This window comes from Sorex araneus, chromosome X, assembly GCF_027595985.1.
Source record: "Sorex araneus isolate mSorAra2 chromosome X, mSorAra2.pri, whole genome shotgun sequence".
NCBI lineage: Eukaryota > Metazoa > Chordata > Mammalia > Eulipotyphla > Soricidae > Sorex > Sorex araneus.
In genome coordinates this window covers 119,011,617-119,039,059 of record NC_073313.1, presented here as the reverse complement: position 1 = coordinate 119,039,059, position 27,443 = coordinate 119,011,617, and the positions used below count along the sequence as shown (strand labels likewise).

Sequence of the window (27,443 nt, the reverse complement as noted above, 5' to 3'; positions counted from 1 at the left end):
ATTTTCTCCTCTGTCATCAATTTGATTCTGAGAAGAATCATCCCCATTTGGGGCAATGGTAGTTGTGCCACAGCCTTGCAACGCATGAGGTGGTGTTTTTGAAATATCAAAAAACTCTTCATGAGGGGCTGGAACAATAGCACAGCGGGTAGGGCGTTTGCCTTGCACGCGGCCGACCCGGGTTCGATTCCCAGCATCCCATATGGTCCCCTGAGCACCACCAGGGGTGATTCCTGAGTGCAGAGCCAGGAGTAACCCCTGTGCATCACCAGGTGTGACCCAAAAAGCAGAAAAAAAAACTCTTCATGAAGGTGTGAATAAGCAAAATACAACCCGCTATCTAGTTCCATGGTACTTGTATTCCTGGAAAGTTCCATGTACATAAGAAATACGTAAAATAAAATGTTTATCTTAATGAGGGAAGCAAACTTAAGTTCTTCACTCTGTTATTAAAGGTGGTTCCATCCAGATGGATGTCTAGTGGAATATTTGAAAGCTAGGGAATATGTAGGACAGTTTTGTATATTGCCAACATGTAACATCCATTGTCATTCCCACACTGTGAGCTTCCTCCCCAACTCTTCCAATAACATTCCCTAGGAGGCAGTTTCATTCCTTTTGAGATCTACTTTGCTGCTCCCTCCACTTAGAAACTTTGTTTTAGGCTGCTTTGAGATCTTCTTCTTTCCTGTTATTCAGATCCTATTATTAAACATTTCCGAGGACTTGCCTGGCCACCAAACCTACATAGTGTTTTCAATTCTCTCTGTCTCTCTGTCTAGAATTTGTCCATATTTGCTAGTTCCTGTCTTCCTTTAATGTTTGTTTCCACCTACCAGATTGGTAGATCTGAGTCTCTTGTTCACAGCTGTGTCTCCTATCCTGGGAACATTTGTTGATACATCGTGCCCAGTAACCATTTGTTTTATATATATATATATATATATATATATATATATATGAAAGAAGAATGTTGAGATATAGAACAGGAATTAAGGCACTTTTCTTGATATGCATAGTGTCCCCCTAAGCACTTCCAGAAGTGATCCCTGAGCACACAGCCAGGAGTAAGCCCTGAGCACAGTCACTCAGGTGTGTGCACAGGCAGATTGTGTCCCTGTCCCCCCAAAAAATCAGAAAGAAGGAAGGAAATGCCTTCTTAAGTTGCTCAAGTCGGAAGTTTTAAGGAAAGCATCATGTTTTGCTTGTTTTGGTTGTTGTTTCTCTGATTGTTCTTGGGGGCTACTACCTGCTCAGGGCTCTGGAGTCACTTCCAATGGTGCTTGACAGACAAAGTGATGTTGGGAATTGAGTCAGGGTCTCTTGCATGCATTACACTCAACCCTTTGAGGTATCTCTCCAGACCCCATGAATAATACCTTTAAAAAATTTTTGGACCACACCTTGTGGTGCTCAAAGTTTAATTTTAGCTCTCTGCTCAGAGATCACTCCTGGCAGGCTTGGGGGACCCTATTGGGTAGAGGGGACCAATCTGGGTCAGTCATGTACAAGGTAAGCACCCTAACTACTGTGCTATATCTCAAGTCTCGCAGACATAATGCCATTGAAAAGGTTCTTTTACATTTACTTTAGGTGGTATGGTTACGATAGTGCTCAAGTTTTTGTGAGTGATATACAAAGATACTTGGGCAGACCCGACACCAAAGTGCACATGATCCTCCACTCTCCAGTCCCTATGTCCATCTTGGTCCAATATTCCTTCCCTCTCACTCCTGAACTCATTATTTGTTGATTGACAGTGATGGTTTTGGTGCAGATGGTTGCCTCCCTTAGCACCTCCCATGTGCTCTGAGTCTTCCACTTATGGTCCTGTGTTACTTTCTGGTAGTCTATTTGTTCCACTCCCCCTGCCTCCTAACCTGGCACTCTCAAGCCTGTATTCTAGTATCTAAGGCTTATTATTGACTGATATTGTTCATACCCTTGACTTGTTTCTCTATATGGCACAAATGAGTCAAAAAACCAACTTTTTGTTCTTCTGCCTCTGCCCTATTTAGAGCAGCATGATACCGTCCAATTTCATCCAAGTTGCTGTGCACTGCATGAATTCATTTTGCCTAGTGGCTCTCAAGCATAATGTCTTAATGAGATTATTCATTTAGGATATATATGGTAAATAACAAATGATTAGCTACCATCACAAGGTTGGCGAATTCATTAATTTGCAGTGATTATATCAGCCTTCTCAGAAATTGGATGTTTGCCATTTTGCTTCCAGCTATATCTGTAATTCTACAGTGAACTGTGATACTTGACAGACACTTGCTTTATTCCTAAATACCATTTTTATCATCTTTTTCTCCCACCTCTCCCTCCACTTCCTCCCCCTCTCCCCGTCCTCTCACCTCCCTCCCTTCCTCTCTCCTCCCCCCTTCGGCTTCTCTTTCCTTCCTTTACCTTCCCCTCCACTCCCCTTCATTTACCTCCCTTGTTGTTGCAAAAAACAGGGTTTCACATTAGTTGTGATACTCTCTATTTTTTCTTTTAGTTTCAACTGCTTCTTGGGTCTGCAGAGGGTCACACACTTGCTTCTGGTGCTCACATATTTGTTGCAGTGCACATTGGGGGTCACACACTTGAGTTAGAGTGCTTACACACACTTGGTTGTGGTGTTCTTGAGATCATACACTGTTGTAGCATCAGGGAGCCCAAACAGCAGTGCTGCCTGACTCTCACTCAGCATGTAGTGTGGTGCCGAGGACCAAACTTAGGGCTTATGCCTGCAAGGCAGTTGCTCTACCAACAGAGCTATCCCCAGTCAACTTCATTATATGGCAAGTGTGTGAACAATAATTTCAACCACTGAATCTTTGCAATTATATAAAACACTCTGAAATGTGACTTTTACAGCCTTGACATTTTTATCCTCTGGTACACATGACCTGATAGAAACGTTAGATAATGCTTGAATAGCCTTCCATTCTGCTTCAAAACTTTTGTGTTATGTTGCGTACCTGAAAGGCAAGCAAACACCTTATCTCCCATACTATCTCTCCAGCCCTGATTCAGGATGGTCTTATATAAAACAGTGTGAGCCTCTTTATCCATTTATTCATTCACTTCCTCATTTATTCCTTCACAAATATTTACTGCTTACACTCTATCAGGTACTATGCTGGTGTTACTTAAGTTGCATAATAGAGTTATCAATTTACTCCTATCCAGGCCAAAATAATACAGATTTCAGTGGTTTTTCTTGGTAGTCATATGATGCTTTAGTTTTTCCCTCAGTGTTACTTTTACAACACTAAGAGATAGTCCATGTGACAAGTTTATATGCCTGAAATAACTACTATAAGCAACTTTGTAAACCACAGTTTACTAACAAAAAATACAATTTTAAAAACAGGAAAATAAATAAAAGGTGCGTCCCTTGCAAGTGCACCTTATTTGGATTCAAGTCCTAAGAAGCACCTAAGATTCCCCAAGCACTTTCCAGGAGTCGCTCCTGAGCACACTCAAGAATAGTCCATGAATACTTGTAGTAGAAATGAAATCTGCATTTGTATGTTCATTGCAGCACTGTTTACAATAGCCAAAATCTGGAAAAAAACGGAGTGCCCAAATACAGATGACTGGTTAAAGAAACTTTGGTACATCTACACAATGGAATACTATGCAGCTGTTAGAAAAGATGAAGTCATGAAATTTGCATATAGGTGGATCAACATGGAAAGTATCATGTTAAGTGAAATGAGTCAGAAAGAGAGAGACAGACATAGAAAGATCGCACTCATCTGTGGAATATAAAATAACAGACTGGGAGACTAACACCCAAGAGTAGTAGAGATAAGGACCAGGAGGTATGCCCCACAGCTTGGAAACTGGCCTTACATGCTGGGGGAAAAGGTAGCTGAGATAGAGAAGGGAACACCAAATAGAGGATGTTGGGAGGACCCATTCGGGTTGGAAGATGTGAACTGAAAGTAGACTATAGACCGAACATGACAGCCACTCAATACCTCTATTGTAAACTACAACACCCAAAAGGAGAGAGAACAAAAGGGAATGCCCTGCCACAGAGGCAAGGTGGGGTGGTGGGGGATGGGGTGGGCATCATGAGAGGCATACTGGGATCATTGGTGGAGGAGAATGGGCACTGGTGGAGGGGTGGGTAAATGATCACTGTATGAGTGAAATGCAAACACAAAAGTTCATAAATTTGTAACTGTACATCACAGTGATTCTCTAATAAAAAAATTTAAAAAAAGATTAGTCCATGAATACTGCTGTGTGTGGCCCCAAACCAAAGAAAATAAAATAAATAAAATTGTGACTCTCATGTTAATTCATCCTGGTCTCCCTACATTCTATTTCCTCCACATAATTTTCCACTATGTGACACAATGTATATTTTCCTTAAATAGTAGCCTCTCTGGGGATAGAAAGATAGAACAGCATGTAGGACACTTGCCTTGCATGCAGCTAACTTGAATTTGATGCAAGCCATATGATCCTCCAAGCACTGCCAGGAGTAATTGTCAAGCACAGAAGTAGAAGTAAGTCCTGAGTACCTCTGGGTGTGGCCCCAAACTAAACAAGCAAAAAAGAGGCTTCTCCTCACCCGACTAGAAAATAAACTCCATAGGGGCAAGCCTTTGCTTCACACACTTCTGGCATTTTGAAAAGTACATTGGCACATAGTAGGCACTCAGCAAATATTTGTTTGCTATATGAATGAATGATACAACTCATAAGATACCTGTGTTGGTGACCAGAGAGTGCAGTGGGTAAGACACTTGTCTTGTTTGTAGCTGACCAATGTTTCATAACTGGCATCCCATATGGTCCCTCGAGTTCATCAGGAGTGATCCTTGAGTGCAGAGTGAGGAGTAAGCACCAAGAAACACTGGGTGTGGCTTCAAAAGCAAAACAAAAGCAAGAGCATAAAAGATAGTTAAGTATGAATCAGAATGACAGTTTATTAAGAGTGAGAAATGATAGATCAGTAGACCTGAATATTTACATTGAGTATTAAGGATACCCTACTTCCCTTTTGAGGAGTCTTAGCGGGCAAGAAGAAGTTAATTGGATATACTATTAAAGCAAATGGAAATATTAAGATACTCTTTACAGGTAGATAAAATAACGCAATTTGTTATGTGGATGGATATGGAGAGTAGCATGCTGAATGAAGTCAGTCAGAAGGAGACAGACAGACTGCCCCACAGCTTGAAAACTGGCCTCATCTGCTGGGGAAAAGGCAGCTGAGATAGAGAAGGGAACGCCTAATAGAGGATGGAGGACCCATTCGGGTTGGAAGATGTGAACTGAAAGTAGACTATAGACCGAACATGAAGGCCACTCAATACCTCTATTGTACACTACAACACCCGAAAGGAGAGAGAACAAAAGGGAATGCCCTGCCACAGAGGCAGGGTGGGGTGGTGGGGGTTGGGTGGGGGTGGTGGGGGTTGGGTAGGGGTGGTGGGAGTAATACTGGGATCATTGGTGGAGGAGAATGGGCACTAGTGGAGGGATGTAAATGATCACGGTATGACTGAAATGCAAACATGAAAGTTTATAAGTTTGTAACTGTACCTCACAGTGATTCACTAGTAAAAATTTTTTTAAAAGGAGAGAGACAGATACAGAATAATCTTTCTCTCATGTATGGGATATAAAGATACATAGTAAGGTATTTACAAGTGGCTAACGGTAACAGAACTTGAGAACTGCTCTACAAAACTGGGTTGACTATGACAGGGGGACAGGGAGTTGAGGAATGCACCATGAGATATTAATGGGGGCAATTGGACACTCCGGGGGAGGGTTTGGAGTTTGAACATGGTGTGCAAGAAATCATATCACTAGCAGTCTAGTAAATTATGGCATTTCCGGGAAAAAGACACTGTTTATAGATAGCGCTATTAACCAAGCTCCAACGTAGGATGGTGCCTTGCTATTGTATAGAAGCAGTCAAGCAATCCTGGTATTTCCTGTATATCAAGCTCTTGGCTCTCTTTTATTCTCATTTTCATGTAGCCATCACAAGGTTAACTTCTAACTACTGTGCGTGAGGAAATGGGTGGGTGGTGCTGCCAAATGAACAGAGGCAGAGTAGGGCTTTAAGATTGTTGGTGATTTCATAGACTAACAGGCGGAAAGTGAATATAGAAAGCTGAGAAGATAAAGAGAGTTGAAGTGCTGGGAATTCCAATTTGCGGACTGTTTTCATGTATTTAAGCTGTTACACCCAAAACAGTCTCTACTGCTAATGAAACTATATTTCATTATCCAGGTGTTTCTATTGTATTTCTCAGTTTTTCTTTTCTTTTTTTTTTAAGTCCTATTTATTAGAAAAGCGTAATACCTTCTTATAATATTTTTTGTAGGTTTTTAAAATTTATTTATTTTTAATTAGTGAATCAACCGTAAGGGTACAGTTACAGATTTATACACTTTTGTGCTCATGTTTCCCTCATACAAAGTTCGAGAACCCATCCCTTCACCAGTGCCCATTCTCCACCACCAGTAAACCCAGCATCCCTCCAACCCTCCCCAATCTCATCTCCCCGCACCCCACCCTGCCACTGTGGCAGGGCATTCCCTTCTGTTCTCTCTCTCTAATTAGCTGTTGTGGTTTGCAATAAAGGTGTTGAGTGGCCACTGTGTTCAGTCTCTAGCCCACATTCAGCCCGCAACACCCTACCCCCGCATGGCCTCCGACCACATTATAGTTGGTGATCCCTTCTCTCTCAGCTTTTCTTTTAACCAGGTGGGAACCATGTCATTTTTTTCTGGTCAAATGGAACATGGGTGGGATTGATAACTGCCATTTTGAGGTCTAGTTCATACAATGTCCCTCATTATTTTTCATGCTGCATTGCTTTGCTGTTGGTGCAGCTGGAAGCGAGGGATTCTGAAATGACAAGAGAGCCAAGCAAGAAACCCGGTTTCCTGAGTTCTCCAATTATGGAAACCTATGAAGGAGAGTGACTTAGATAGAATATATGTGATGGGACTTTATGTGCATGAGAAACAAATATTTGTGTTAAGTCATTTAAACTGCAGGTTTTCTATGTCATCTTGGCATTGTCAAATCTATTCTGACTAACATGTCTACAACCTGTTGTCCACAGAAAAGGTATAGTAGAGATGACATCTGCATTTCCATGTTCATTGCCGCTCTGTTCACAATAGTCACAATATGGAAAAAACCAGAGTGCCCGAAAACAGATGATTGGCTAAAGAAACTCTGGTATATTTACACAATGGAATACTATGTAGCTGTCAGGAAACATGAAGTCATGAAATTTGCATACAAGTGGATCAACATGGAAAGTATCATGTTGAGTGAAATGAGTCAGAAAGAAAGAGACAGACATAGAAAGATTGCACTCATATGTGGAATATAATGTAACTGAGAAGTACAAGTTGGCAACGATGCAACTTCTGGCAGATGTCTCTCTGGACTTAGTTACTAAAATACTAAATTACAGAAACCCAAAACTGAGAGGCCGCTAAGTGTGGTCACTCGACCTCATACCTCTTCATCCTCAGCAATGGAAAACAAATTATCTAATGCTTCCTTTTCAGCAGGTCTGACTTTAGGGGAGAGACTCTCCAAACAATAATAGTGAGTTTTGTTGAAATATTGTATGCAATCAAAATGAAAGTAAAGTGAAATTTATTAGTTACACAGGCGGGGGGGGCTTAGGGTGGGGGGGCTAGGGGCGTGGGGGGGTTTGGAGTGTGAGGGGGCGGGGTGGAGCTATACTGGGATTCTTGGTGGTGGAATATGAGCACTGGTGAAGGGATGGGTATTCGAGCATTGTATAACTAAGATTTAAACCTGAAAACTTTGTAACTTTCCACATGGTGACTCAATAAAAAAATTTAAAAAAAAAAGAAAAGCTATCTCCACTTGAGCTAAACATGAAGACATAAGAGAAGCCCTTCATGCCAAAACTTCATTATCAGAGATGTCAAGTGTTTTTTCACCTATTGGAAGAGATGGACAATGTCTTGCTCAAGAAAGTCACCAATTTTTATAAAGCAACACCATTGCTTGACAGAATTTGGAGAAAAATCTATGTCTTTTTTTCTTCTTGTGGGGAGTAGGAACTTCTCCAATGTAAAATATCACAAAACTTCCTAGGATTGACTTTGAACAATGCACAATTATGATTTTATTACAGTTTTCTTCAGTATTGTACCTGAAAGAGAAACCAAATGGATTGACTACATAAAACTGGCTGACAGACTTACTGGACTTATTGGAGATTGTATGTTTATGACACTGCATGTTTTTCATGGTTTGCATTACTTGTGAATTCAGTTGAAGAACTGGCTGGAAACATTTGGATCCTAATGAAGAGATACTTGAAATGCTTGATTAAGGGTCTTCTGAAGAAATTCTCCAAAGTGAATGGCAGTGGTGAGTGGCTAATTGTGCCAATTTGGGTCCTCTAGGAAGACAGCACTAATCGAGTGTTAAGAATGCAAGATGTAGCTGGAGAGATAGTAAAGGGGATAAGGCACATGCTTTGCATACAACTGACCAGCGTTTAATCCCCATCATTGCATATGGTCCTCATATACCTCCAGAAGAAATCTCTGAGCACAGAGCTAGGAGTAAACCCTAAGCATAGCTGGGTGTGACCACAAAATAAAACAAAACAAAATGAATGAAAGTTATGGATTGGGAATAATGCCTGCAAAAGAGAAAAGGGTAGACTGGGAGAGGAAAGTTCTCAGACCATAATGCAAATCTGATGTATGTGAAAAGAGTTGGGGAAGAAAGGGAATTGGACAATATATATATATTTTTTTTGCTTTTTGAGTCACACCTGCTAATGCTCAGGGCTTACTTCTGGCTCTGCATTTAGGAATTATTCTTTTCTTTTTTTGCCTTTTTGGGTCACACCCAGCAATGCACAGGGGTTACTCCTGGCGCTGAACTCAGAAATTACCCCTGGTGATGCTCAGGGGACCATATGGGTTGCTGGGAATTGAACCTGGGTTGGCCGCGTTCAAGGCAAACGCCCAGCCTACTGTGTTATTGCTCCAACCCCCTTAGGAATTATTCTTGGCGGTACTTGGGGATATGGGATGCTGGGGATCAAATCTGGGTTGGTCACATGCAAGGCAAATGCCCTATCCACTGTACTACTGCTCAGGAATTCAACAAAATTGTGTGTCTGTGAGGAAAATGTGATCACATGTTGGCAAGCCCAATGGGAAGTAGAAACTGCCTGTCTTTTTTTTTAAATTTATTTTATTGAATCACCAAGTGGAAAGTTACAAAGTTCTCAGGTTTATATCTCAGTTACACAATGTTCAAACACCCATCCCTTCACCAGTGCCCATATTCCACCACCAATAAAAACAAAAACAAAAGCAAAAACAAAACAAACAAACAAACAAAAAGAAAACAGTATACATCCCACCCCTCACCCCCCAACCCACCCCGTAGGTGAGTGATAATTTCACTTCCTTTTCTCTTTACCTTGATTACATTCCAGATTTCAACACATAACTCACTATTGTTGTTAGAGTTTCAAAACAGACTCACTTTTTTGTTGGAATTTATTCCCTAAGAATACAGCTCTATTAACAGGGAAATATTTGATAATAAGTTTTCCACTGATGAGAATGAAGAGATAAAATGTCGCGCGGCCGCTACCGCGGTTTACAATTTCTGTATTATAGTAATTAAGTCCGCGAAGATTTAAGTTTGAAAATGAATCATTTCCCTTCCTGGAACAGCAGTAGCCAAAGTTAGTTCACAGTCTCCATACATGGGTGCAATCACTTGCTGGAACCCCAATTCCTAAAGCTGTCTCTGGTTCCCGCTCGTTCCACATCCACCGGCTCTGCAGAGGCATGGGCACCCGGGCCGAAAACCCGGCCGGCCGGAGCCGAGCACTGGCCCCGGCTGGGGCTGGCCCTGTATCCCGCGGCTGAAACTGCCTGTCTTTGTTTTTGTTTTTGTTTAGGACCACACCACACCTTTTGATGCTTAGTGCTTACTATTAGCTCTATGCTCAGGGGTCACTCCTGGTAATGTTTGGGGACCCCTATCTGGTACTGAGAAGCAACTTGGGGTGGGCATTGTGCAAGTCAAGTGACTTACCTTCTATACTCTCTCCAGCCCAGAGACTGCCTATTAGAAGAGTCCTAATCTGGGGAGAAGTGGAAGGTGCCAGTTAAGCTGTTATATTAAGGTTGGAGTTTTCCAAGGGAAAGCATGGCCTTCTCCAGATTTCTTTCTCTTTTTTGGCTTTTTGGGTCACACGCAGTGATGCTCAGGTTTACTCCTGGCTCTTCACTCAGGAATTACTCCTGGCAGTGTTCAGGAATTGTATGGGATTTTGGGGACTGTACTTAGGTCAGCTGCATGTAAGGCAAATGCCCTATCCACTGCACTATTGCTCCATCCCCCCAGATTTCTGAGACAGATCTTAGAATGTGCTGCAACTCTGGCATGTCAGCTAACTGTACTCCTCACAGATGCACAGCAAGTTCTTTCTAGAAGGGCTACCTAAACTATGAACCTCCATACTGGACAGAGCACACCTTTTGTGCATGCAGGGATTCACTTCTCAAAAACTCTTTCAGTTTATTTTCTTTTGAGGGGGGAGGCGTTTAGAGGTTTGGAAAGAAATATCAACTACCTAGCTGCACTTGGTTTCAGGACTGCCCCTTGTTCTCATCTTTTCCCTTCTCTACTCTGTATTTTATAATCACACTCATTTTCTTAGTTACTTGGAACTTAATCAAGCTTAATTTCTGCTCAATCTGTCAGTTATCAACAAGAGGGTATTGAAATCTCTAATTATCACAGGGGTGTCTCTGTCTTTCAGTTTTGTTGCACTTATTTTGCTGTTTTACTATTAAGTTCACATGCAATTTGGATTATTATATCTTTTGAGAATGCATCCCTTAATCATTAGGTATTGTTCTGTTTGAATTCTTGATCATTTCATTGCTTTGTTCTGAGGCCTCCTTTGTCGGAGACACATGTAAATGCGACTGCTAGTGTTCCCTTTGTGTAATTGTGTCCATCCTTATTATATTTACTTTATTCCACTTCCCTTTGGTGGTGTCGTGGTGATTGAGGCCCACCCACACATACTTAGCTGCAGTGCTTGAACACTTGGTTGCACTGTTTGCACTCATGCTTGCCAGGGGCTGCTCTTGAGTTACAGTGCTTACACATTTTGGTTGCAGTGCTTGTGAGGCATCGTAAACTTGGTTGTGGGGTTCACATATGTCACCATCGGGGGTTGCATATTGGGCTATGATGCTCATCCACACTTGGTTGCAATGTGCCAGAGATGGTTTGGGTCAAAACATATTATTTGTGTATGTATTCTCATTAATTATTCAAGCATCCCTTCCCTGTTTTTTTTAAACATCTTATTCAGGTACCAGGATTTGCAATTCTGTTCATCATACTTTCTGTGCAGGTATCATCCCAACACCACACCCATTACTAGAAAATCGACTTCCTTCCATCAATGTCCCAAGACAGTTCCCTTCAATGTAAGTTCAGTTCTGTAGACAAGATCTTCAGTTCCAATGACTTTGACTAATTATTGTTACCTTACTATATTTCTTTTCTATCCCACATACGGAAGACCTCTTTCTTTTTGTGGGAGTGGCGACACCTACACACATATAGATTAATAGAGCTAATATTCAAAAGTTCCACAAAATTGTAAATCAGTGATAGGTTGATAAAGTAAATTAAAAATTATTTAGATGTATAAAGTTTAAAATTCATATTATGAATAGCTCTGTGCTAATACATATTATTTTTGTCTGGGGAGGCACACCTTAGCTGTCCTCAGGGACTACTCCTGGCTTTGCACTCAGGGATAACTCCTGGAAGATTCAGGGGCCCACCTGGATCAAACCCAGGTTGACCACATGCAAGGCCAATGCCCTATCCACTGTACTTTTGATACAGCCCTTGTATTAACACATTTTAAAGTTTTTGTGAAATAGGTAAATCCTACAAATAAAAACTTAGTAAGAATTAAGAGAACTAAGAAAATTTAAAGTGGAAAATATTGCTAGGCCTATGAAAGTATAAAAGTGTGTTTTATCCTAAGAAAGGGAATATTGGCTTTATATTAAAACTATTGTATTATAGATACTGGTTAAGTACCTGCATCATTAAGAAATTGTAATAAAAATCCTTATGGATGTTAGAAAAACCTCATCAGACATAAAGCGTTCAATATGAATGAGGCATGAGACATTAGCTCATCATTGAAAATGTATAAAATCCCTTGGCAAGCTAGGAGTAAACATACCTTTTATTTATTTAAATGTTTAAATTGAGATTCTGTGGTTTAAATACTGTTAATAATGGTATCTCATGCACACAATTCCAATACCACACCCATCACCAGTGTACTTATGTCCCTCCCCCAATGGCCCCTCTGTTTCAACCCTCCCTCCACCAACTTAATTGTGTAGATATGTTCTCCTGTTATGTTGCCTTTGTTCTTTTGTTACTACCTTGTTGTATATTAATCCCACATATGAGAAAGATTGTTCTGCATTTATTCCTTTCTGACAGACTTCAGTCAGTAATATTTCTTCTAGTTCCTTCAATGCTGTAGCAAATTGCATGCTTTTGTTCTTTCTTAGAGCTGCATAGTATCCTATTGTGTATATATCCCATAATTTCTTATTTATTTATTTATGTGTTTATTTATTTATTTATTTTATTCAACCACTATTTTCTTTTTTATCTTCAATTCTTTCTTTTGGTTTTTGGGCCACAGCCAGCTGCTTAGTGGTTACTCCTGGTGGTGTTTGGGGAACCATATGGGATGCTGGTGATCGAATCCAGGCCTGCTACATGCAAGGTAAACACAGTATTATTGCTCTGTCTGGCCCTTCTTTTCAACTTTGATTTGGGAGTTTCCACTCTTAATGACTTCCTTAGTTTATGTGTAAGTTTGGCAAATAAGTCACCAAAATCCTATTTTGTCTCTTTTTTGTGGTGTTGGGAATTGGACCCAAGGTCTCATACATGCAAGGCTTTTGCTCTATCACTGAGCTGTGTCTCCAGTCCATCTGTCATAGTTTTAGAGAGTTTCAAGAAGAAAAAGGTATCAGAAATAGAATGCACGTTTGGATTGACTGTATTTTGCTTGGATTCCAGTGAATTCTTTGCTAATCTAAAATCATATCTATGCACAACTGATAAAGTATTTGCCTTTAGAGAAATCGCTGTATTTGGGGGAATCTAAAAATCCATATATAGTTTTCACAATTATTAGGATTCAACTTCACATGGTGGCGAAGTTGTTTTTAGAAAATAAAAAGAAAAAATAAACAGAAAGATAAAAAGAAAAGAAAAAGAAAAGTTCTGTTTAGAAAAGAAAATGACAAGTACTTTATAAGTAACAAATACACTGCGGTACCCATTTCTGTGATTTTCACCTCTGACCCCCTTGGAATATCTTTGGGTCCCACAGGGGGCCATATAGCCTTAGTCATATGCTGCCCTACACCATGTTCTGTTTTCAAAAGCTAACCCAAGGTCATAAAATTTTACCATGTTATTTAAAATATGGGGCTAGAGAGGGAACTAAGAAGGCTATAGAGCACGTGCTGTGCTAGCTGGAGACTTGTTGGATTTGATGCCCAAATCCACATTGTCCTCCAGCAGCTCTGGGAGCTACTCCTGAACACCACCAAATGTGGCCAAAGGAAAAAATAGAAGATAGGACCGTCTTGTACATGATGTGGTGTTGAGTGGTTTAATCATGTTGTCCAATTTAATCCGGAGCTTCAAAATCCATAATTTTTCATAATCATTTGATGACATGATGCTGTGAATTATTTTGTTCTTTTTGGACCAACCCTGCAGTGCTTGGGGGTAATCCTGGGTCAGTGCTCAGGAACCAGCAGCCTTGAGGGACCATGCAGAGCGGGTTGTCAAATCCATATCTCCCACAGGTAAAATGCTATAGCAATTTGAGCTGCTTCTCAGTTCAAATCATGTATTTGTAAGTAAAAAGTCAGGACTGGCTTATTAATGAACTGAAACAACTAAGACATTCACTAAAGTAACTGGATTGAAGCTCTGGGTGCAAAGGTATCAGCAATGATGCAGCTCAGTGGTAGAGTAAACCCTTTGTGTGTATGAGGCCTTGGGTTCAATTCCCAGCACCACAAAAAAAAATAAAATAACAAGACGAATAGAATTTGGGGGACTTGTTTGACAAACTTACACATAAGCCAACACGAGGTTGGGGGGGTGTTAAGGAGCTATGTGCTCTCCACCTTCCTCTCAGTTTTGTTTCAACTTGATAAAAAATTTACATGAGAAAGTTTACTTTCATACAAATATGTAGAAATGTTTAGGGTGTACATAAACATCCTTCTGCATGGAAGAGCCTGGTAAGCTCCTTGTGGTGTATTCGATATGACAAATACAGTAACAATAATCGATCACATTCCCCTGACCCTGAAAAGAGCCTCCAATCATTGGGAAAAATGAGTCGGGAGAGGCTGCTAAAATCTCAGGGCTGGAATGAATGGAGACGTTACTGGCGCCGGCTCAAGTAAATCGATGAACAACGGGATGACAGTGATGCAGTGATTGAACCACCATGAGATACAGTTACAAAGTTTTCATGTTTGATATTCAGCCATACAATGATCCAACACTCATCCCTCCACCAGTGCAAAGTTTCCACCACCAAAGTCCCCCCTGTATCCCCCCCCATCCCAGTCCTCACCCTGCCTCTATGGCAGACAATTTCTCAGATAGTCTCTCTCTACTTTGGGGCATTCTATTTTGCTTGAAATTTCGCACCACCATTGAAGCCTGCCTTCCAGGGGCAGATGCTAGAACATTTATTTTCCATTGCTCAGTTTGCATATGATGAGAGGTCGTGTGGCTGCATAAGTGACCATGCACTTCTGAAATTCTAATATTGCAAATACTTGGGTTCCAGAATCATCTCTGTAGAGAGCTAATACATTTTGGGATTCAGTTGGGAGTTTCTGGGCCCGGGATGTTGGTGCACCAAGGTGGCACCTGGAGGTGGGTTGTATCTCACAATTTCTTGATGCATGCATCAGAGTTGGGAATTTGGGTTGTTTCCATATCTTAGCTATTATATCAAGAGTGGTAATGAACATAGATTTGCATATACCCTTTTGAATTAATGATTTTGTGTTTTGGGGACATATGCCAAAAAGTGCTGTCCCTGGGTAGTATGGGTGTTCTATTCTTATTTTTTTGGGATATATCTCCATAGTACTTTTTTTAGAGGCTGAACCAGATGACAGTCCCACCAACAGTGCATGAGGGTTCCTTTCTTACCCCAATCCTGCCAACACTGTTTTCAGACTTTTTGATATGTGTCATTCTTAGGGTGTGAGATGGTATCTCATTGTTTTGATTAGTTGCATTTCTTTAATCATGAGTGACAATGACAGTGATGATGTGTGGCAATGAGCACATTATCATATGCCTGTTGGCCCTCCCATAAAACATACCTTTCCCAGTATTCAATGCTCTAGAAATGGTCCTTGTCAAAACACATTATTTATTTATACATCCTGCTCCCTTGCCGGTATTTTACTTTGGTGAGTTGCAGTGTACTTTATTGATGGCACATGTCAATGCAGGATTCCCTAACCTTCTCCTTTCTTCAGGATATCTGTAAGGGAAACTATTGAGGTCAAGAGGTTCTCAGTGTGTTGGATGAACAGGGGGAGGCCCTGGGAGCTGGGGGCCTTTCCCCTTCATTGATGCTCTTGCTGGTTCTGATGATCCTATGAGTACTTACCCCCTTGGAGGCAGATCATCAAGTCTACCACCATGTTGTTATTGCCAAACTGGTTCTTATACTAGGAAATGAGGTTGTCAAAGTGGTCATTGAGAGTCATAGCAGCACCAGAATTGAAGGTGGAGGAATGGGTGTCTCTGGTTCAAGTATCAGGAGACAGCTTGGTCCTCGGTATAGGTCGGAATGCCCCTGAGGGTCTCCAGGAGTCCTGCTTCACCATCTTCTTGATGTCGTTGTATCCAGCAGCTCTCTCCAAGCAGCATATCAGATCTACAGCTGATACATTGGGACTGGGGACAAAGAAGGCCATGCCAGCTATTCATTATACTCTGGGATGACATTGTTATTGGCCTTAGTGGAGCCAGTGGCAATTGGGATGATATTATGGGCCATGCTTTAGCCACTGCTCCACAAATTCCCAAAAGGTCTGTCTTATAGGCATGGATGATGGTATGGGTGGTGGTCATGAAACTTTTGGCAATGCTAAAGTTTTCATGGATGTCATTGGCCAGGGAGCAATTGAGAAATTGATGGTGCAGGAGGCATTGCTGATGATCTTGGGGGAGTTGTTATGCTTCTCCTTGTTCATGCCCCTCACAAATCTGGAGGGATTGGTAGAAACGGAAAGAAATGATGACCCTTTTGGTTCCACCCTTCAAGTGAACTCCAGCCTTCTCCAGGGTGGTGAAGAGAACAGTGAACTACACTACATATTTAGAACCAGAATTAGCCCATTTAATATTGGCGGGATTGGGGAAACTCCCAACAGTAATAGTTAGTTTTTTGTTGAAAAATTGAATGTAATCAAAGTAAAGTGAAATTTATAAGATACACAGGTGGGGTGGGGGACTGGGGCGATGAGGGGTGGGGGGCAGGTTTCCTGTGGTTCTTGGTAGTGGAATATGTGCACTGCTGAAGGGATGGGTGTTTGAGCGCTGTATAACTGAGACTTAAGCCTGAAATCTTTGTAACTTTCCACATGGTGATTCAATAAAATAAATTTAAAAATAAATAAAATATATATAATTGAGTGGTATTAAAACACACACATATATATACATATATACATATATATGTATATATATAGGCGGGATCATGCTCCTAGACAATAGAGATAGGCTTTCTGTGGATGACAAGCTTCCCATTATTTAATTATATTTTTTAGTCAGCATGACTTGTAATACTATTAACAATAGGATTTTATGCATAACACATTCCAGCACCACACTTTCCACCACAATATCAGCTCCTACCACCATTGTCCCAGTGCCCTTCTTCCTATTTCCCACTTTTCCTCCCCTGTAGTAAGCTTTCTATTGAAGACCAGTTCTTAGTTTCTGTTGTCTTTGGGCATTTGTTATCCTCCCCTTTGTTTCTTTATGTTCCACATATGAGAGAAATCATTCTGATTCTGTCCCTCTCCTTCTAGCTTCACTCTGCATTATACTCATCCATGTAGCAAAAAATTTCATGATTTGATCTTTTCTTAAAGCTGAGTAGTATTACACTATGTATATGTACCACATTTTTTATCCAGTCATATGTTCTTGGACATTTTGTTTGTTTCCAGATCTTGGCTATTGTTAATAGTGCTGCAATTAACACTGGGAGTGCAAATATCTTTTCTGAGCAGAAAGTTTGGACCCTTGGTGTAGTTGCCAAGACCCTAGTACTTTGAGAAGTGTCCATATTGTTTTCCAAAAGGGTTGGACCAGTCAGCATTCCCACCAGCAGTGAGGTTTCCTCTTCTTCTTGACACACCAATTCTGGTCATATTTTTTGTGATGTATGTCAATGTCACAGGTATGATATTTCATTTGTTGTTTTTTGAATTTTTCTAATAAGTGGTGGAGAGCATTTTTTCCGTATACCTTCTGGTCATTTATCTGTCATTCTTGAGGACATTTTTGTTGGTCTCTTCCTCTAATTTTTTGGGTGAAATTGTTTGATTTTTTCTTATAAAGTCCTGCCAATGTCATGTATGTCTTGGATATTGATGCTTTATCAGATGAGCCATGGTAAAATATTTTCTTTCAGTCTGTAGGGTGTCTTTTTATTCTGGCTTTCATTTATTTTATAGTGTTTTATCTTTGTTTTTATATTTAATCTTTCTTTTATCTTTGCTCATTTATCTTTGCTTCCATTTACTTGGCCAAGGGTGTTGATTCCTTGAAGATGTTTCTAGTTTGAATACCGTGGAGTATTCTGCCTATGTTTTACTAAATAAGATGTATAAATTCAGGTCTAATATTGAGCTCTTAAATCTATTTTGGTTTGACTTTTGTACATGGTGTTAGAAAGAGGCCTGAGCTTATTTTTTGCATGTGACTAACCAATTTTCCAATTGTTATTTGTTGAAGAGGCTTTCCTTGCTTTACTTATTATTTTTTGCTTATCTATTGAAGACTAGCTGTCCATGTATCTGAGGATCTGTCTCTGGACTCTTAATGATATTCCACTGTTCTAGGAGTCTGTCTTTGTACCAATATTGTACTAGTTTATTACTAAAGCTTTATGGTATAGTTTAAAGTTGATGAAAGAGAGGCACACCATCTTTATCTTTCTTAGGATTGCTTTGGCTCTTGTGGCAAATGGAGTGTGTGCTTATTACACCTTGTAAATACTGACATATTTGAAAATTTTCATGGGTATTTTTATAGGAAATTAATTTAATCTGTATAATTCTTTGGACAAGATTGTAACTTTGGCAATGTTAATCCTTACAACCCAGCAACAGGTGTTGTGTTTTCATTTCCTGTTTTATTTCTTTTAGTAGAGTTTTTGTTGTTGTTTTGGGGTCACACTGATGTTCCTCAGAACTTACTCCTGACTCTGCATTTAGGGATCACTCCTGGCAGGCTTGGAGGACCATATGTGAACCCACGGATGAAACCCAGGTTGGCCATATGCAAGGCAAGTGCCTAAGCCTCTTTACTATCACTCCAGCCCATCTTTTGTGTATTTCATCTTTTATGTAGTTTTTTATTTGTATAAGTTTTTTACCTCTTTGGTTAAGTTAATCTTTAGGCACTTGATTTTTCTGAATCAAAATTGTGAATGGCATTGAGTTTTTAAAACAAAATTCTCTTTTCTATTTTTTTCTTTTGGTTTTTTTTGACCATACCTGGAAGTGTTCGAGGCTTACTCCTGGCTCTGCGCTCGGGATCACTTTTGGTGGGCTCAGGAGACCATATGTGGTATTGGAGATCAAACCTAAGTTGACTGTATGCAAGACAAGTGGCCTACCAATGGGAAACTCTCTCTGGTTCCCCCTCTTTCTGATATTTCATTATTTGTATATAAAATAGCCATAAAATTTTGCATATTGATTTTGTGGCCTGCTACTTTATCATATGTGCTCAGGGTTAACTCTTGGTTCTGTGCTCAGGGATTACTTCTGGCAGCTTGAGGGACCAAATGTGGTGCTGGGAATGAAACCCGTGTCAGCTGTGTAAAAGGGAAATGCCCTACCTGTTGTGCTCTGGCCCTTTTTTGTGGAGTCTTTAGGATTTTCAGTACAGTATCATGGGATCTGCAAATATTGACAATTTGACTCCCTTTCCTATTTGGATGATCCTAATATCTCTTTTTTGGTTACTTGCTATGGTAAGGACTTGAATAATGGTGAGAGTGAGCAACCTTGTCTTGTGCCTGATCTTAGATGGAAGTTTTTCAGGTTTTTCTCATTGTGTACATCGTTGACTGCAGGTTTGTGGTAAATGGCTTTAACTATGTTGAGGTAACTTTCTTCAATTCCCGTTTTATTGAATATCTTTTTAAAATCATGAGTGGGACTAAATCTTGTGGAATACTTTCTGTGTCAGTTCATATGGTCATGTGATTTTTATTTTTCCTTGTATTGATATGGTATATTATGTTGGTTAACTTGTGTATACTAAACTTTCTTTGCCTCTCCAGGATTAATCTTACTTGTTCATAGTGTATGATCATTTTGATACATTGTTGGATTCAGTTGGCTAATATATAGTTGAGAGTGTTTGTGTCTATGCTCATTAGATATCTGTCTATATTTTTCCTTTAATTTTTAAAAAAATGATTAAATAAATGTGATTTACAGAGTTATTAATAGTTGACTTTTAGGAATATACTAGCTCAGCATCAGTACCGCCACCAGTGTCAACTTCCTTCACCAGTGTAACTTCATTCCATCCCCAACTCCTGCCCCATCCCCTGCCTGTCACTTTTGCTGTGTCCTAAATGTTTCAGTAGTTTGTATCTTGATTATAATTTGTTTCCAGAAATCTTTGACTTCCTCTTAGATCAATTGGAAGTTCAGCAGTGAGTTGTTTAATTTCCAAGTGTTTGAGTTTTTCTTCATATGTGTTTACCATTAACTTTTATTTTTCAATCCATTAACTACCAGAGGATAGTTGTTACAATTTCTATGCTCTTGATTTTATGGAAAAAAATGTTTTGTGACCCAGCAGGTAGTCTATCTGGGGAGAATATCCCATGTACATTGAAGAAGAATGTGTACTCGATGTTTGTGGATAAAAAACTGTGTGTGTGTGTGTGTGTTTGTGTGTGTGTTTGAGCTAAGATCATCTCCATTTCTTCCTTCAAATCCAGTGTTTCCTTCTTGAGTTTTAGACTAACTGATCCATCTAGAGGTGAGAAAACCGATGTCTGAGTGTCCAGTCACTACTGTGTTGTTCTCAATATCTTGCTTCAGGTCTATTAGCAGTTGTTTTAAACATTCCGATGGTCCCTCATTAGGTGCATAGATGTTTCGAAGTGTGAGTAGTTCCTGATGTATATATACGTTGATCATTAAGAAATGACCACCTCTGGGGCCGGAGTGATAGCACAGCGGGTAGGGCTTTTGCCTTGCACTTGGCTGACCCGAGTTCGATCCCCGGCATATGGTCCCCCAAGCACTGCCAGGAGTAATTCCTGAGTGCAAAGCCAGGAGTAACCCCTGAGCTTCTCTGGGTATGACCCAAAAAAAGCAAAAAAAAAAAAGCAAAAAAGAAAAGAAATGACCACCTCTGTCTCTTATAACTATTTTTTAAGCTTAAAGTCTTTTGTCTAATATAAGTATGGCAATTCTGGCATTTCAAGGCAATTATTTGTTTAAAATAATATTTTTAGGCTTTTACTTTGGCCTTTGTTTTCCCTAACTGTGCAAATGTATCTCTTTTATGTAGCAGAAAGTTGGTTTCAGTTTTCTAATCCATCTTTACACTTTGTGTCTCTAATTTGGCAAAATTAGACCCTTGATATCAAGTGAAATTATTGACAGCAATTTTTTCCCCGCTCTTTCTGTAGATGTTAGGCATGTTCGTGCAATTTGACTTGTCTTCAAGAAGCCCTTTCAGTGCTTCTTGGAAAGGTGGTTTCAAGGTTATAAAGCTCATCAGCTATTTCTTATCCATGAAACCTTCAGTAGGTCTTTCAAGTATGAGTTATTTTCTAACTGATTAGAGATGTTCATTTCACTGAGGTTTTTTTTTGTTTGCTATATTACCATTTTCTTCTGACCTGCAGGGTTTGATTTGATAAATCTGGGGGCTGAAGTGATAGTATAGTGGTAGGGCCTTGCACATGGCCGACCCAGGTTCAATCTTCAGCATCCCATTTGGTCCCCTGAGCACTGCCAGGAGTAACTCCTGAGTGCAAAGCCAGGAGAACCCCTGTGATCACCCGGTGTGACCCAAAAAGCCAAAACAAATCAAAAATTTAAAAAATCAATTAAATCTGTTATGTGAAGAAAGTTCTTTTGTATATAATTTCCTTCTTTGAGCCTGGCAAGCTATTTTTTTTTTAATTTTTTATTGTGGAAAGTTACAAAGTTACAAAGTTTTCAGGTTTAAATCTCAGTTATACAATGCTCGAATACCCATCCCTTCACCAGTGCTCATATTCCACCACCAAGAATCCCAGTATAGCTCCACCCCGCCCCCTCACACCCCAAACACCCCCACGCCCCTAGCCCCCCCACCCTAAGCCCCCCCCGCCTGGCAAGCTATTGAGACTATCTCCTCTGCACAGCAGAGCCTGACAAGCTCCCTGTGGCATATTTGATATGTCAAAAACAGTAACAACAAGTCTCACAATGGAGACGTTACTGGTGCCTGCTCGAGCATATTGATGAGCAACAGGATGACAGTGACAGATTTTGGTGCTTTCAATATTTTATCTCTTTTTGACTTTCATAATTGTGATTATGAATGTGTCTTGGAGTATTTTTATTTGGGTCTAATTTGGCTGGTAACCTTCAGTCCTCATGAGTCTGGGTGGGTGCACTCTTCAACTCTGGGGACTTCGGAGTGCTGATTTCTTTCTCCCTCTGTCCCTTCCTCTCTCCCTCTCTTCCCCATTCCCTTCCCCTCTCCCTCTCTCTCCCTCTCTCTCCTTCTCTCTCCTTCTCTCCCTCCCTCTCTCCCTCCCTCTCTCCCTCCTTCCTTCCCTCTTTCCCGTCCTCCCGCTCTCCTCTTCCTTCCTTCCTTCCTTCCTTCCTTCCTTCCTTCCTTCCTTCCTTCCTTCCTTCCTTCCTTCCTTCCTTCCTTCCTTCCTTCCTTCCTTCCTTCCTTCCTTCCTTCCTTCCTTCCTCCCTCCCTCCCTCCCTCCCTCCCCCCTCCCTCCCTCCCTCCCTCCCTCCCTCCCTCCCTCCCTCTCTCTCTCTCTCTCTCTCTCTCTCTCTCTCTTCTTTCTTTCTTTCTTTCTTTCTTTCTTTCTTTCTTTCTTTCTTTCTTTCTTTCTTTCTTTCTTTCTTTCTTTCTTTCTTTCTTTCTTTCTTTCCTTCGTGGTTCTCAGGTTTACTTGTGGTTTCCTACTCAGGGATCACTCTTAGTGGTGCTTGGATGACCATATGGGGTGGCACAGATTAAACCTAAGTTGACCGCATGCAAGGTAAGTTCCCTGCTCTTGAAGACAAACCTCAGCATTTTGCAACTGAGCATGGCATTCATTCATGGTGTTTATGGTTTACCTCTACAAGATTAAAAAGTTTGTTTATTCCTAGCTTGATAAGGGATTTTATATTTTTTCCAGTAAAAATCAGTTTCATTTATATTGAATGTCATGTTTCTATTCAGGCAATTTTGTTGCACTTATAGAGTTTTTAATTACAAACTTTTATTTATTAATGCAGATAATGAAGAATTATCAATAACATATATATTTTTGTATTCCCCCATCAATAATATATTTTCTAACACAAAGCCTAATTCCCTTTTGAAGATAAAACACATTTTTATATTTTTATAGGCCATTTCAGATTCTCCCTTACATTTTCTCAATTCTCCTCTCTTCACTCTTACCAAATTATTTGTTTGTAGTATTTATCTATTTCATGTTAATTAAAATGTATTAGCATAGAATTATTCATGCTGTCATTGAAAAAAAATTCAATACTATTCATTAAAAATTTATATGCCTATGAAACATAAAGATACTGTTTGGGAAAATAAATTTATTTTCAATTTTATTTATTTATTTATTTATTTATTTATTTATTTATTTATTTATTTTGCTTTTTGGGTCACACCTGGCACTGCACAGGGGTTACTCCTGGCTCTGCACTCAGGAATTACCCCCTGGCAGTGCTCTGGGGACCATATGGGATGCTGGGAATTGAACCCGGTTCGGCCGTGTGCAAGGCAAACGCCCTACCCGCTGTGCTATTTCTCCAGCCCCTCAATTTATTTTTGACTTACAATTTTGTGGAATTTCAGTTTAGCTTTAACCATCTCCATGTGTGTAGGTATCAACACCTTCCACAATTAATAATAAAAACCTCTCATATGTGAGATATAATGAACCATAGTAGGGACTGGAGCGATAGCACAGTGGGTAGGGTGTTTGCCTTGCAGTCGGTCCACCTGGGTTTGATTCCCAGTATCCCATATGGTCCCCCGAGCACCGCCAGAGGTCTTCCTGTGTGCAGAGCCAGGAGTGACCCCTGTGCATCACCGGGTGTGACCCAAAAAGTAAAATAAATAAACAAATAAAGAATGACAGTAAAGGAACAATAATGGCCTAAGTCATTGGAAGCAGGTTTTTTTTTCCTAAAGAACTGAGATTATGTAAGAGGGTGATAGTAGGAGGGGCCCTTCGGAGACAGGTGAAGGGAAATGAGTACTCTGGTGATGAGTGTACTGTTGGAAAGATGTACGACTAAAAAGTGTAGTTAGGGGCTGGAATGATAGTACAGTGGGTAGTACATTTGTCTTGCATGTTGCTGACCAGGTTCAATTCTTGGCATCCCATATGGCCCCCCCAAGCACTGCCAGGAGTAATTCCTGAGTGCAGAGGCAGGAGTAACCCTTGTGCATTGCTGGTTGTGACCCAAAAAGCAAAAAAAGAAAAATAAATAAAGAACTTGCTGGTTTGAAAAAAACCTGTAATTAACAGTATTGTAAACCCCTATATCTCAGTAAAAATCATTGAAAAGCAAAAAAAAAAACCTACAAACTAATCAACCAACAAGTTGGGCTGGAGCAATAGTACAGCAGGAGGGCATTTGCCTTACACTCAGCCAAACTGGATTCCATCCCCTTTTATACTTATTAGGCCTATTCAGATTTCCCTTAAAATTTTCTTCATTCGGGGCTGGAGCAATAGCACAGCGGGTAGGGCCTTGCACGCAGCCAACCTGGGTTCAGTTCGCAGCATCCCACATGGTCCCCCTAGAAGTGCCAGGAGGAATTCCTGAGTGCAGAGCCAGGAGTAACCCTTGAGCATCGCTGGTGTGACCCAAAAAAGCAAAAAAGAAAACAATCAACTAACAAGCAATATATTACTTGCTATACTACATCTACTTCCCAGATGGTTGTATGTACTTGTGTGTTCTAGGAAATATTAAAAGAATAGAGCATCAAAAATTGATGTAACATTAAATACCCTCAATGTATTTTATTTTTATTTATTTTAATTTTTAATTTATTTTTTTATAAAGCGGCTCACAATAATTGATTACATGTAATATTCTAGCACCAATCCCACCACCATTACACCTTCCCACCACCATATTTTGGATGTTTCCATCCTGAACTCCAACCTCTGCCCCAAAGCAGAGCCAAAATAACTTATTTTGTATTGTTTGTTATGAATAAACCACTGAAAATGATCCAAAAAAGTTTCTTTAGAGAAAAATGTGTGAAGATTGCTGTTGTATTTCACCAAGGGGCTATTAAGCCCTTCTATAAAAGGTTACTATCATGTAGTTAAATGTAGTACTATCATGTAGTATATGCATCCTTGTATGCATATATGTGTGTGTGTACAAATATATTTCCCCTTACAATTGGTTGCCTTCTACTTTAAACCCCATCAAATGTGGTGTGCTAGTCTTGAAATGTTAGTGGTGTGAAGTATGAGATATTACGTGGCCGAAAATGTGGCCGCGCTCTCCAGGAAGAGGTTCACTCATGGGTGAGTCTTGGCCCGATCTTGTGGAGAGCGGCCATGAGCATGGCGGTGGTTGAGTTCTGAAGGTTTTAGGCTGCCAGGGTTGGTTCCTAGGGGCAGAGAAAGGCCTAACCCACCTACTCCGGGTTGCCCCAAATAAAACAACCTGGCACGGGGTTCAGTGGCATAGCTGTGGCGTTTCTCCTCAATGCATTTTATAAAGTGAGCACAACCCTGTTACCAAACCAGGCAACAATTGTTATGTTCTATTCTATTGTGAGAAAGGAAACTACAGGCTAATATTACTCTAGAACACAAATGCAAAAATCCAGAATAAAATGCTAGCAACCCCAAACAGTATTGTATAAGATACATCATGGGCAAGTTGAATTTATCTGAGTAATATGAGCTTTATAGTATTCAAAAAAATTATGAAATTACAATAATAGGATAAAGGAGCAAAAATGTCACAATATTCTAAGTAGGCACCAATCAGTAAAGGAAAAGATAAACAAAAAGAATTTAAAAAGGGGAAAATTCTGTTAATTACTAGAAGATCACATGCTTGTCTACATATAAAATATAAAAGACTATGGAAACTAATGAAACAAAGTTTGAGGATATGAGGAATATAAAAATAATAGTGAAATAATTATAACTTTTAGTAGCAAGAAAAATGAAAAGACACTCAGGAGGCGTTGGAGTGATAGCATAGTGATTAGGGCACTTGCCTTCCATGGGGTTCAATCCCCGGAACTCCATGTGGTCTCCCAAGTACCACCAGCACTGATCCCTGAGCACACAGCAGGAGTAAGCCCTGAACACTGCCGGGTGTAACAACAAAAGACAAAAAAAGAAAGAAAAGACACTCAGAATTAAACATTATAAGGGGTGAGAAGGTCTGTGCAGAAAAGTATACATATTTATTGAATGACATTTAAGGAATGAGGTGTAAAGCCAGAAAGATAATACAGGAGTTGACATGCTTGTCTCTATCCACAGCACTGCCCATGGTTCCTCAAGCACCACCAAAGGAAAATCCTGAATACAGAGCCAGGAGTAGGCCCTGAGCACAGTAAAGTTTCGCTTTTCCCCACTCCATCCCACCCCACCCAAAATTGAGGTTAATGGAGGGGTTTGTGTATGTACACTAAAGTGTAATGTAGTGTCAAGTCTCTCTAAATTAACACAGAAATTCAATGCAATTTTGATTAAAGTTCTAAATAGCATTAAGAATAACCAAATAGTATTAAAGCAGTATAACATTCCCTCCCTAATGTCAATATTTGTTCAAACTATCATCATTAAGATTGTGCTAAGACAAAGAAATAGACTGTAGAACAATATAGAATGTCTAGAAATAGACCCACACATAAAAGGGAACTTGACTGATACATGACTCTTGGAGACAGGAGGAATTATTTTTATTTATTTACTTAACAAAGCTGTTCATGATTAGCTTTCAGTCACACAATGTTCCAACACCCATCCCTCCACCATTGTAATTTCCCAGCATCAGAGCCCCCAGTTTTCCTCCCACCACCCCCTCCCTGCCAGTCATCTCCCCATCTCCACCTGCTTCTGTGGCAGACAAGAGGAGGAATTATTTAGTAACAGTCGCTGGTAATCCCAACAGGGAAAATATTCTATCTTAACTTCATTTGGTATACAAAACAAATTCAAAGTGGTTTTATTCAATATGTGTTTTAAAACCAAATCATCTCAACCTCTGAGTACTTTTCAAGTCTCATAAAAATAGGGAAATTATTCTGACAAACATTTTTCTTCTTCAAAGTTTAAAATAAGTTATGGTACATTTTCTTTAAGTACTATCAAAAGTGTCAGCTATTTTTTTGAAATGCAAGGTACATTTTAAAACAATTTTCGCTGATGGCCTAAGTCTCTTCTAAATATCAAATTTAGGCTATTTAATTTGTGCATCAGTTTCTAACACTCAAATAGGTTCAAAGGAGCATTGCTAGCTAGTTAATGAGAATATTGTAGTTATTTATTTATTTATTTAATATCCCTTAGGAAGCACTCTTTATTCTTTTGATTGTATGGTTCTAATTAGTTGATAAACATGCATGGTGTTTCTTAAGACATGTTAATTAGTTGGATGTTGCTGTAACAATGTCTTAGCAATTTACATTCTCTGAATATCTGGTATATCATGCATTAATTTGGTCATTTAATAAAATTATTAAATTAGGAACATAGAATGTGGTGCTTTAGCTTTCTTTAATTAGAAATGGATATCTGAAAGCAGGCAGGACCCTT

At 39.9% G+C, this 27,443-nt stretch overlaps 1 pseudogene; it reads right to left on the bottom strand.

The window, feature by feature from the left end:
• The window catches only part of LOC101540232 (glyceraldehyde-3-phosphate dehydrogenase-like), a 41,658-nt pseudogene extending 24,721 nt beyond the window's left edge, over nt 1-16,937 (bottom strand).
• Between the last annotated feature and the right edge of the window lie 10,506 nt (nt 16,938-27,443).